A 13,534-nucleotide genomic window follows, 5' to 3' on the forward strand; every position below is an offset into this window, starting at 1 on the left:
GAGTACCAGCCTTGAGGGAAAGGCCAACCCAAATAAGTACCATACAGAAAGGCACAGAACAAGCGGAAGTAAGCTCTGCCCCTAATCCAAGACCTTTCTAGGACCCATGATGGCCCGGGGGGTTGGAGGAGGCTGGGAATGCATCCTTATTTGTTTATTGTGACTTGAACTCAGGGCTTAGACATTATACCTTAGCATTTTTTGCTCAAGGTTGGTATTTTACCACTTGCTTGAGACGTACCTCTATTTCTAGCTTTCTGTTGATTATTTGGAAATAAGATTCTTAAGGATATCTTGCTAGGCTAGCTTCAAGCTGTGATTCTCAGGTCTCAGTAGCTTGAGTACCTAGGATCATTAGCATGAGCCACCAGTGCCCAGCTCAGGAATCTGCATTTTGATAAAACTCCTTGAGTGATAGGAATAGCTAGGACTAGAACTATGGACAATATAGGGACTTATAGGGAATCTCATGTCCACTGTCTGTTCTGTAAAATAAAAAAAAAAAACATGCAGCTAAAACAATGGCACAAAGAAATAGGATGATCAGACTTGGGTGACACGGGAAGGCCTCCCCTTCTAGACTGCCTCCAATCAGGAGCCCAAACCCAGCCTTCAATCTCAGGAGTGTATACTTGTGTAGTTTGTGCACTGCTCAAAGATATCCATGATATACTTGTTAGGTTGTGTGTCCTTGTACTAGGCTGAGGTTGGGGACTAGGTAAGGAAGAGCTGCCATATTCTAGATTCATCCATTAAGATAAGCAATACTTGTCGGAGTGGTGGCTCACACCTGTAATCCTAGCTACTCAGGAGGCTGAGATCTGAGGATCACAGTTCAAAGCCAGCCCAGGCACTAAAGTCTGAGAGACTTTTCCCCAATTAACCATTAGAAAAATCAGAAGTGGCACTGCGGCCCAAGGGCAGGGTGGTAGCCTTGAACTGAAGTGCTCAGGGACAGCGCCCAGGCCCAGAGTCAGTAAGAGGCCCAGTTGCCTAAGACTGGGATCATGAAAATTCTCATATTCTTTCTACAAAACATATGGTTTCAGCTCAGACTCCCTAAAACCCAAGAGAAACATATTCAAAGCATTGTTGGCCCCACCTCTTTCTATCACTCCCAGCTCCTTGTCCCTTACCTTCCCCAACCATCATGAGCCTTCTATCCCTCCAGGCTCTGGTCAGGCTGGACCTTCCACCTTCCCAACTGCTCACCGCTTAGCTGTCTCCTGCTTTCCCCAAGCCTAGGATCCCTCCCTCACCAGAGCAACATGGAGAACGGGGTCCAGAGTGAGTCAGACAGGCTCCAGGCCCTCACAGACCTGCTGATCTTGTATGAAGATGATTAAAACACTAATTACAATATGGTGTAAGTAAGGTGTAGGCAGCAGAGGGCATACTGTTAATTACAAACTACGATGACACCATCTAAAAATAGGGTGGCTCCCTTCCCCGCCCATCCAAGGGTCTAAGAATAACTAATGCGAGTAAACGCTCTAGGCCTGGTGATACTAGCATCCTGATACCTCAACACTTCATACTTGGAGAAAGGGAGCTGGTGAGGTGGTGCTCATTAAAACTCCCTGCAAGCCTGGCATGGGGGGCTCATACCTAACATCCTAGCTACTCAGGAGGCTGAGATCTGAGGATCATGGTTTGAAGCCAGCCTGGAAAGACCAGTCAAGGAGACATTCATCTCCAATGAACCATACAGGCATAGACAGCAGAGATAGAATGGAATCAGGGGAAGACACTCAGAAGGAGAAGATGAAATGAACCAGGGCCAAGCCAGCCTGAAAAGATGGGAACAAGCAGGATTATTTTTGAAGACAAGAGCAAAGTCATAGGGAGGGGAAGTTATGCAACTCAGGCTGAGATGTAGTAGATCTCAGAAATTTTTATCTCACTCCACCCTCCCCCTCAAATTTGGTTGTCAGTCTTAGTATTCTGAAAACATAGCATCATTGCCTCACTTATCCCTGTGAAATGGAAAATCTACACAAACAGACAGTAGAGATCTGGCAAAGCCAGGCAGCATACTGGTCCAAAAGGAAGACAATGAGCCAGGCCTTGATGCCTCCAGCAAGTGGGGTCTTGGTATCAAATATCCACAAATCTACCTCCCACCAAGAGCCAGCCAGGGGATTTGTTCAGCCCAGTTGGGGATCACAGACACCAGAGTGGAGAGCAGAAGAAATCACACGAAAGAATTCTCCAAAACAGGAATGCTCACTGGACACTGAGGAAAACCTGAGAATATAAAACCCAATTGAGAGGGTCCCCAAAGGTTGATCAAGGCCAAAATCTCAACTTTATGAGTAGTGAGATTCTCTAAAGGGACATGGGACCCAGAATTGTTCAGGTTGGGCCCAATGTCAGGATGTATCAAATACAGTGGATATTGGATGTGATAGAACTGGAGATACCAACGATGTTATTGATAAAGCAGGGTAGTTGGCACAGTGCCTTGAGTGGCCATTTCTCAGCAGTCCCCACGGCCATTCTTAGGTACTAAATTCTGATGGCCACAGATCACAGCCCATACAAAATTATTCTTGGAGTACAGGAAGGGGCAAGAGTTCCCTTCCCAAATTGCCCTGTCCCTCCTTTGTAACTCTTGCTTTCCAGATGGAAGATGCATCACTGGCTTTCCAAGAATACCCACCCAGCAAAAAGACCCCATTGTTAATTACCCTCACCAAATACCTGGCACTGAAAATGGCCAATTTCAACTCTGACTCTGCCTTTCTGGTCATTTTGCTCCTAGCAATGATGACTTTCTAGAATATTCTCTCCTTAAGGAACAACCAAATCCACAAAGTTCATGAAGTAGAACAGGGACTCACAGTCTCAACAGAACAGTTTTTTTTTTTCTGTTTTTGTTTTTTTTTTCCACTTTTGGGTCTTGAACTCAGGGCCCGAGTATTGTCCTTGGGCTTTCTCAAGGCTAGAGCTCTACCACTTGAGCCACAGCACCATTTCCAGCTTTTTCTATGTACCAAGGAATCAAACCTGGATCTTCATGCATGCTAGACAAGCACTCTACCACTAGGCCAAACTCCTGGCAACAGAGGTTTTTTGGGTTTTGTTTTGTTTTGTTGCTAGTCCTGGGCCTTGAGCTCAGGGCCTGAGCACTGTCCTTGGGCTTTCCTCAAGGCTAGAACTCTGCCACTTGAGACACAGTACCACTTCTGGCTTTTTATTTTCTATGTATGTGGTACGGAGGAATTGAACTCAGATCTTCGTGTGTGCTAGGCAAGCACTCTACCACTAGGCCAAACTCCTGGCCCACAGAACAGTTTTTTAAGGTTGTGTTTGAGCAGACTGAACACACATCTTAAAATAAAATGTGGTTTTCCTGGAAACTGAGTGCTGGCAATTAGTGCAGTCACACCTCAGCTGGTCTACAAAGGGTGCCTTCTGGAGTGGCTTTTTGCCTTCTTATTCCTGGTGTTTCTCTTGAGCAAGAATCAACAGGTAGCAGGACACCGGGATGATAAAGCCAGATGGGGTGACAGGCAAAGGGTCTTCAGAACCCAAAGGGCCCATCTCAGGAGAGGTCATGAGTCTGGGTTCCCAACACACAGTTACTGCTAGTGCTTCTATGGTCTTAGCTTTAGCTTTGTTTTCTATTGCCAGGCCACAAAACAAAACAGGCCAACACAATCCCTCCTGAAGCCCTTCATGGGCTGCCAGCCAGCCAGGGCAAAGCCCCAAAAGGTCAGACATTTGACCTTACAAAGGTCAACTCTTCCCTGGGCAGCCTCAGGGTGAGCGATCATGGTGAAAGCCAGCTACTCCTTGGCATATGCCAGCCACGGTGGGGTGGGTGGCATACCTGGGCACCCTGTGGACAGGGGCTGACGCCCAAGGTCAGGGTCAGACAACCACAGAACGGTACTGTTCTTCAGCAAGTTTTCTCTAAGGCTGCTTGTTCCACAAGAAACATTTCCCCCCTTCTCCCCCCCCCCACCTGCCTGGCATACCATGGGCCTTCCACAAATGTTTGTGGTTTGCTCTTGGAAGCTAAAAGCAAGATCTGGACTCAGCAAAGCCGTCTGGGTTTCTGAGGCCTCATCCAGCAAAGCCCTCACCTTGACAGCTCACCTTGGAAGGAACCTCACAATGTGGGACCTGCTATTCCTGCAACGCAGGTACACAAAGCACAGTGCTAGAGGAACACCCACCCTGTGGGGAGCCCTGGTGACCTTCCTGGTCCGAGCACAGAGCACTGCCCCATGGGAGCAAGGCCACCGAAAAGCTGGATCCCCACTGGGTCCTTCCCCCTGGGCCATTCACCCATGAGGCGAATGGAGGCTGGTGACGTCAGGCCTGGAGGGTCCCCGTGTTAGGCACCTCAGTTCTGCTCAGTGCAGCCATGTGATCCAACTACATCATTCTTCAACTCCCTGAGGCAAAAGAAAAGTAGAAATTAATCTAATTAAACACAACAGTGTTCACAGGAAGGAGAATTCTGGTACTTTGCCGAGAGTCACTTTCCTGCCAAGCTTTCTGGGAAAACGATACGAGTTTTGGAGCTGGTAGGCCAGAGCTGGAACTCCAACTCTGTCACTCAGTGTGTCACCAGGGGGACAACTATCACAGGGGCAAAAGTGTCACTTGTTTTGCAGAAGTGTGGTGGGGACACAGAGGAAAAACAGAAAATGTGGAGAGCTTTAAACACTCAGGTGCTCTGCTATCACACATTCCACACAAGTTCTCAAAGGTTCTTAAGAATACTTAGCAATAATTAGAACCTTCTAGAATAGTCTCACCCCCTCCCCTTGGTCATGGAGAAAGACAGAAAATAGAACAAAACCATACAAAAGCAATCCATGAGCCCCTAACACATCAAACTTATGAAATAAAACAGGGAAGTATGTCCTGATAGAATTGTTAAATGGCCTGACTGGCCCTCAAGAGGAAGAGTAGGGTCCGTGACCCACATGCTCAGTCATAGCTCCAGGACTCCTGACAGAGAGACAGGACCTCTCCCCACTCCCCAGGGAGACCTCCCCACAGACCCTCCCCTCAGCACCTGCCACTGCGATGACAGATGCTGTGGAATCTGGCCCTCAAAGTGGGCCTCTGAGGCAGGCAGGTGATGAGCTAGTTTTTCCTTTATCTCCATTTTAGAGCATCAGAGAAGCAGCACATATTGGGAAAGGCCACATAGGAAGACACCCCAGAGCTGCTGGTCTGACAGCCCCAGGTCCTGTCTAATGTCACAGGCAATGGAGTTGAGCATTTGAGTATTACACCACCTCCCTCTGGATGGGACAGAGTCCATATTTCTGTGTGTGACTGGATGGGAAGGAATACAGCACAGGTAACAAGGAATCTGCTTCAAGCCTAAGCCAGAAGAAAGCCTGGCAGCTGCCACTTTCGTTTTCCACGCCATGTGGTTATCAAGCTATCAACACCAAGACAGCCATGTTGAAAGGAAGCTCAAGCCAATTAGGTACCATGCTGTGCAGAGACTGACAGGGGTCCCAGGCTGCCCTGGGCTGACCTCAAGTGAGGCTGAACTGGTCCTAATCTCCCCCATCATGAGCCCAGTCCAAACAAAGGGTACAAGTGTGAGAGGGGAAAAAATGAAAATATTGTTTTATGGAAACTGTTAAGAGTGAAGATAGATCTGTCAAAGAAAGAATTATGTGTCCAGATTAAAACAGAAATCCTGCCTGCATTTCCAGCCCACAGGCCTGCAGATTCAAAACTGAAGTGTCAACTTTTACCCACATTCCAGCCTGCCCTACAAATCTGACTTGCCAGCCACACATTCACACAAGCCACAATCATACAAGCTAGCCCTTGAAAATCTGAAGACATCAACTAATCTAGGTTCTTTGAGTCCAGGAACCAAGTATGAAAGACCTTTGTGCACCCAGTCTACATGAAGAAATATTGAAAGGAAAAAAGCAAAGTATTATTTAAATTACCTTCTTTTTTTTTTTTTGTCAGTCATGGGACTTGAACTCTGGGCCTGGGCATTGTCCCTGAGCTCTTCAACTCAAGGCTACTGCCCTACCCCTTGAGCCACAGCACCATATTCAGTTTTCTGTGATTAATTGGAAATAAGAGTCTTAGGAACTTTTTAGTGCCCAGGCTGGCTTTGAACCACGATCCCCAGATCTCAGCCTCCTAAGGAGCTAGGATCACAGGTGTGAGCCACCGTGCCTGGCTTGAAAGCACCATCTCTCGGGGCTATGTTTTTGAAAGAGTTCTTGTTTTTTTCCCAAGGTTTACTGATATGGCAACAGGAGTTTTCTTCAAATATCCCATGGATAGGGGAGAAGATAGGGAAGAGAGCCAAATTTGAACACAATATGGAAACTAAGGGACCCCATCCTTAGGCCTTTCAGCTTTAGTTGTGTTTCAGATAATATCTTGCTTTTGCTTGGTGCTGTCCTGGATTTTAATCCTCATACCTTAGCATTCCACATAACTGGGCTTATAAGCAAGTACCACCATGCCTGGCTTGCTCTTTCAAGCAGGTCTTACTAATTTCTTGCCCTGGCCAGCCTCAAACCTTGATCTTCAATCTCTACCTCCCACATAGCTGGGATTAATTGTGCAAGCTACTATGCCTGACGTTAGGCATTGGAAAGTGATACATGTATAGTTCAGTGGCGGTTGTATTCCTACTGTTGAGCAACAAACATCAATATCCAGTTCCAAAATATTTCCTCACCTCATGAAACAACCCTCTACTCGTAATTACTCGTTACTGCCCCTCCCCCACTCCTTTCCATCTCTGGTAAGCACCAATCTAGGGCTCTGGCTACTATTTTACTTGCCCAGCATGGCTCACATGGAAAGTCTGTTACACCTTGTGACTTCTGTGTCCAGTTTTTGTCACTTACCAGGACATTTCAGAGGATGCTCTATCCCGTAGCTGGACAAAACCATCCTTTTCACAGCTGGCTAATATTCTAGTGGGTAGATGGGCTGTGCTCTGCATATCCGCTCACAGACTTGATGGACATTCGGCCATCTCCAGAGCATGTGTGCTTCATTCTGACTTTTTTTCTTTTTTGCCAGTTGTGGGGCTTGAACTCAGGACTTGAGCACTGTCCTTGGACTTTTTTCAAGGCTAGAGCTCTACCACTTGAGCCACAGCACCACTTCCAGCTTTTTTTCTATGTATGTGGTACTGAGGAATGGAACCTGGGCTTTTGTGCAAGCTAGGCACTCTACCACTGGGCCAAACTCCCGACCCCTTTCTGACTTTACTTTTGAATCTTCTAAGTATGAGACCCTCTATAAATCAACGTTCACAATTGTTGCTCTTAGTGAATGTGAGCCACGGAGAAAGCAGGGTGGGGACAGGCGCAGAGTCACTGAAGAGTGAAGGAATTTGGCAAAACTTAGTGAGAAGCATTCAAAACTGTGAAAGCAAAGTGAGTAATAAATTCTAATTGCCTCTCTCTGGGGGTGTGGCTCCCACGCTTTCTAATTGCTTCAAGCTGAAGAACTATTGGAAAACTTGTTGAGGCAAATCACAGGTGAATTGAGCCATTCTGGCTGGCTGGTTTGGAAACAGGGCTCAGGTGGCCACAGTGGGATCCTGAGAGTGAGCGTAGATAGCTGGGGGTAGGTTAGCCCGTGGCCAACGAATCCCACTTCCAAATGCCAGTATTGCCAAAAGAAAAAGATCTATAAACACTGCAGTGGAGGAAAAGCCCTGCACTTCCGGCAGAAGGCTCCTTTGCATTGCAGGGCTCAGTCTCGGGAAGCTACTCACCTGTTTTCAGAGGAAGATCCCACCCCTTTCCCCTAAATATTGGAATATTGTACAGTCCAGGGGAGATGAAGGCTTCAGGCTCCTCAGAAGGAAGGTGTTAGAAACATAGGACTGTGAAAACTCTCAGGGCCTTGGGACACATGTAACGGAGTTCAGAAAAGTACCAGCACTTTCTAAACTACATCTAGAGAGAGAAGAGTGTGTGAGGAGTGGGTCAGGCCCAGAGTGCACCACACGCTGCATCTGTCCACCTAGCTTCCTTCTGTGACTCTGCTAGTCCTGGCCCCCAATTTGCAGAGGTGTTGCTGTTTTCCAGAAGAAGGAGAAACGAAGGCTGCCAGTAGATGAGGCAATGGTTTATCTAAGTAAGACTCGGCCCACACAATCCTGCTGTCCCTCCTCCAGATATAGCATGCCACCATGCCCAGTTAGTTGGTTAAGATGAGGGTCTCACTAATTTTTTGGCTTGGGTGGCCTCAAACAGAGATCCTCTTGGTTTCTGGCTCCCACATAGCTGGGATTATAAGAATGTGCTATAGTGCTCAGTCATTACAGAAATTTTTTTCATAAAGTAAGTTAACTGAGCTTTATTGAAAGCCAGGGTTTGGTTTGCTACTGCTTTTCACTTAGGATATCATTTATTTAAGTAAATCTAATCTTAAATTTGCTGGGCACCCCAAGGTCTCATTCTTCCTTATTCATTTTGTCATATTTCTCGCAAGTCCCTCATCTCCCCAGGCCAAGCACCTCAGAAGGATCCCAGAGCTTCAGAGGCTCCTGCAGACGTAGCCTTTCTGCCTACAGTGAAACCCAGCATGAAGGGCTGAGAGGATGTGTTACAGGCTGAATGCTTCCGCCCAGACCCCAGGCCTTCCAAATGTGAGTGGAGAGTTGCCTGAGGTACCTAAGCTACATAATAAGAGGTCACAAGAGGCTTTAACCAACTTCCCTGGGATTCTTGTATGAAGGACATAGACAACCCCGCTCCTCTTACCCCTGTAGAAATGACAGCTTGAAGACCTAGGCAGACCTTGGACTTGGACTTTCAGCCCCACCAACCTCTCTCATGCCCAAGGGCGATCCTCACAGCCTGAAGATTTGCTTCAATGGGCCCTGGGACTTTCTTCTTTTAAAGCATTGCTAGGTAGGGGTGTGTGTGTGGGGGTGGTTTTTGTTGCTGTTGTTGATTTGTGGTCATGGGGCTTGAACTCTGGTCTGGGCACTGTCCCTGAGCATTTCAGCTCAAGGCTACCGCCCTACCCCTGAGCCACAGCCCCACTTCCCATTTTCTAGAGAATAATTGGAGATAAGAGTCTGTCAGCTTTGTACTGCCCAAGCTGGCTTTGAACCTCGATACTCAGATCTCAGCCTCCAGATTAGGTAGGATTACAGGCGTGAACCGCCATGCCCGGCTGCTGGGCATACATATATGTGTGTGTGTGTGTGTGTGTGTGTGTGTGTGTGTGTGTGTGTGTGTCTTTTTTTTTTTTTTTTTGCCAGTTGTGGGGCTTGAACTCAGGGCCTGAGCACTGTCCTTGGACTTTTCTAAAGGCTAGAGCTCTACCACTTGAGCCCACAGCACCACTTCCAGCTTTTTTCTATGTACGTGGTACCAAGGAATTGAACTCGGGTCTTCGTGCATTCTAGGCAAGCACTCTACCAATAGGACAAACTCCCGGACCAGCTAGGTATATTTTTAAAGTGCTGAGAAATCTCCAAGATGTGAAATCTTACTTTCATTTTGCAAATGAGGTAAACCAAAACCGGAGAAGAAGGAAGCATTGAGCCGGGTGTCAGGGGCTCCGCTCTGGAACCCTAGCTATTCAAGAGCCTGAGATCTATGGATTACAGTTCCAAGCCAGCCCAGGCAGGAAAGTCTGCGAGACCTGTATTCATTAACCAGGAAAAAGCTGAAAGTCGGATTGTAGCAGAGAATCAGCCTTGACCAAAAAAAGCTAAAGGACAGGGCACAGGCCCTGAGTTCAAGCCCCAGTTTTGGCACAAAGAAAAGAAAAGGGACAGGGAGGAGAAAGAGGAGGAGGGGGAGGAGGAGGAGAGGAGGAAGAGTAAAAGAAGAAGGAGAAAGAGAAGGAGAAGAAGAGAGAAGGGAAGGGAAGGGAGGGCAGGGCCAGATCTCAGGACCAGCAGACACACACACACACACACACACACACACACACACACACACACACACAAAGAATAGATCACAAAGGCAAAACATTTTCCTCTGTTTGGTGTCCTTGCTACAGTCACAGCACCTAGAGAAAAAGCTTAGCTACTACTAAAAAGTATCCGTGGAACAATTTGCCCTTTGACTATTAGCTCGACAGAAACTTTTGCAATTCAATGATCAAATGAAAATCAAATCTAGTCTCATCCTGGCTGAGATAAGGGGCTCTTGGCTGTGGCCCAGGTTATGCGCTGTTATTTAGCCACAATCACATATTCTGACCCCTTCACACCAATCCTCTCATGTTAGTGCCTGTGATGGTCTCTTAGGGTTTCCACAACCTTTCCAAAGCCACATTTCCCTCCAGATGAGAACACGAAGGGAAAGTCCCACCCCAAAGGGAAAGGCCTCTCAGAAAGTACTGCAGAAAAGAGGCTGGCCCCAGAGCAGCAGGCTGTGTCCCAGCTGCCGCTGACTGGGGCAGCTGCCCCAATTCCTCTCTGATATGATGGTCACCTGCAGAGGGGACTGGCTGCTATCTTCTACCAATCAGCCAGTACCCCAGATCATCAGGCTTCACCATTCTGCCTGACTAGAGGTAAGATACATGAGGACATGATGCCTCGAACAATAGCAGCCATGTTGTGACTATGAGGAGCCCAACGGGAGGACAAAGGCCAATAGGATGAAGGTGGTACACTGGAAGGTTTGGGTTGGTCTTCAGATGACATCTGTAAGCCTGCACAGTGTGTCCATTTGCACAAAGAAAGGTACCCAGCCATAACCAGGATCCTTAGGAGGCTCCCATCTGTATTCCTGGCTACTCAGAAGGTTAAAATCAGTCTAAGAAGAAAACTCCATGAGATTCGATCACCAGTGAATCAGCAAAATGCTGGACTGGAGGTACAGCTCAAGTAGTGGAATAATAGCTGTAAGTAAGAAAGCTACAACTAGTAAGCAAGCCAACTAAGAGTACAAGGCTGTGAGTTCAAGCCCTGGTACCACCCCAGAAAGAAAAAAGAAAGGTGGTACCTAACCCTGCCTTCCTTCTGGCTGATCAAAATTCCTTTTACCAAGACATAGCATCCTGCACCAGCAGGGGGTATTCTGTCCCCACCATAATGAGATGCTGGGAGGCAGAGACCCAGCTTGTTTCTCACCAGTAGCCTCAACCTGTTCCTCTAGGAAACGATGCCCACTGACCTGAACCAGATGCTAGTGAGTAAACATGTTAAGCTAACAGGATTAAGGCAGACCAGCAGATGTAGGAAGAAGATCCATTTCTGGAGGGAGAGGAAGGAAAAATGAGTGTTCCGAACATTCCCGACCCTCAGCATTTGGATCCCTGAGCATGGACTTGCAGGAAGTGATCCCAGCAGGAAGTGATAGAGCAGATCTGGACACCCAGCTTTCAGACGTCATTGCATAGCCAACTACTGCAACTAAATGCATCTGGTGGCCAGGCAGGCCACATGGATGCCAGCCAGCAGGTGACTGCAGAGACAGAAAAGCAGGATGCCTTTCTTTTTGCTTTCTGACACAGCTCAAGGTGCTATAGGCAGACACAAGAGACAGAGCAACTTCAAGCTCTAATGATCATTTTGACCTCTAGTGTCCTTTTGTTTGGGGAGATGCCAAGATCCGAAGCCTGTAGCCACTTCCTTGATCTCATGGTTCTAACTAAAGTCTCAGCAAATTCCCTGAGTATGGCAAAGGCTGCAGGTCCCAGTCAGTGCTGACATCAGGAGCTTGACTACCCCAAGGGAAGGGCTATAAGGGACAGTGTAGGCAGTACCAGCTCTACCCACTCTTGATGGACTCACACATTCTTTCTGAATCACTTCCTGGTCAGCTGTCACCACTGCAGTCAGGAAATTCCATGTCTCCACCCCAGTAGCTGTCTGAAAGTCACTGTCATTCTATCAGTGCTATACAGAGAATGCCAGCACTATCTCTGCATCTAATAGGCACTCATTAAACACCAGGTTTTTTTTTTTTTTTTTTTTTTTGCCTGTGATTCCCAAACTACTGGCTCCCAAGCTGAAATGTGTTCTGGGTATGTGGGTGGAAGTCCTAGCATGGGCAGACCTAGCAGAGTCAAAAGCTATTCAGAACTTCTATACTAAGCTAAGCATAGTGGTGTATACCGATAATCCCAGCATTCAGAAGGCTGAGGCAAAAGGATGAGGAGCTTGCAGCCAGTCTGGGCTAACCAAGTCTCAACAACAACAGAGAAATTACAGACTACCTGTGCAGCCAACTCTGTCACCTACATCCAAGCTTCCACTAGACTAAGCTAGTTAGGACAGTTTCGACTTGAAAAAATCAAGGCCCTACGGCAGAAAATAGTAGGTTAGCAAAAGAACTAAAACTACTACTACAGCTGAAAGAAACACAGGAAGAAATGGTGGACAGGTAACTAAGGCCATAAAGCCACTGCAGGGGGAGAGGCCTCCCATGTTGCTGCTCAGGGCAGGATTCCCACATGAAAGAGGGGGAGGAGTGGCCAGGTGATCTAACATCTCACTATAGGAGGTGAAGATGCCTTACAGACATGCCTCCAACTGATGTGGAAAACCCAATACCAACCAAAGCATCACAGGGCGCCCATCCTTACAGGGAACCTAGAAAGACAGCTTATTAGTGAGGACCTGACCTGATCAGGCAGCAGGAGAGAAGATTCTGGGTTTCCCAAATGGATGGAGTTCATCCTTAGACCTTTCCTATGGTGTGAGCCAGAGGCAGGTTGAGTCCTGCACCATACTCTGCTTATATTTTCCCTCTGCATAGCAGTCTCCAAAGTGTTTCTGCTGTCTCTCCTCCACACCTCAGCCCTATTCATTATGCCCCAGGCTTGAAGCACTGCTCTGGGGAGCAGATTTAAGTCAACACAAGATCAAAAGCGGCCTCTCCCCAATCCCCATCCACAAACTTCTCCCATCCACAGTCTTCAAGTCACTAGAAGAACTAGCCTGAGGTCTATATGAGCTAATTTCTCCTCCAAAATGACAAATCTCATAGATATCCAAAACCATCCCAGGCCTGGGGGTTTCCAGTTCCTGGGAAGATATTTTTGTGTTCCTCACTTCAAATCCAGGCCAAGGAAATAAATCTAGCTGTGCCTAGGTCAATGGGTTCAATGCTATTTGGCTTTCTTCAAATCTCCCCAGAACCTATGGGAGACAGGGGTCCCCATTTCTACTGGTAGTCTCATCAGCAGTTGGGACAAGTCTGGACCCAGCCCCTGGGGCTCTGAGACAGGAAGTCCCCTCCCCCTCTCCAGCATTGGGGAGTCTAGCTGCCCTGTACCACAGAGCCCCACTGGATCTTCTACAGTGCTTTTTTGTTTTGTTTTGTGTTTTGCGTTTTGCGTTTTGTGTTGGAAGAGACATGTTTTGTGGTACTACACGCTTCTAAATCCATGTAGTGGCTTTCCCTAGCTGACCTCCAGCTGTGTCCCTGGAGACCCCCACACAGACAAGGGACACCTACTGTGTGCCAGACAGACCTGGTTGGGTCCTGAAGATTTGGGTATGAAAATCCCAGCCTGGATTGCCAGCCCAGCCCAGCGCAGCTGCTCAGTCCAATGACACAGGCAGGGCTCCGGGCTCTCCTATTTA

At 47.6% G+C, this 13,534-nt stretch overlaps 1 protein-coding gene across 3 annotated transcripts in view; it reads right to left on the reverse strand.

Annotated features, from left to right (window-relative positions):
* Ctif (cap binding complex dependent translation initiation factor) overlaps positions 1–13,534 on the reverse strand; it is a 215,305-nt gene that overhangs the window by 194,399 nt on the left and 7,372 nt on the right. The gene's annotated exons all lie outside the window — the stretch shown is intronic.

Source organism: Megascapheus bottae, chromosome 19 (assembly GCF_031878675.1).
Source record: "Megascapheus bottae isolate mThoBot1 chromosome 19, mThoBot2.hap1, whole genome shotgun sequence".
NCBI lineage: Eukaryota > Metazoa > Chordata > Mammalia > Rodentia > Geomyidae > Megascapheus > Megascapheus bottae.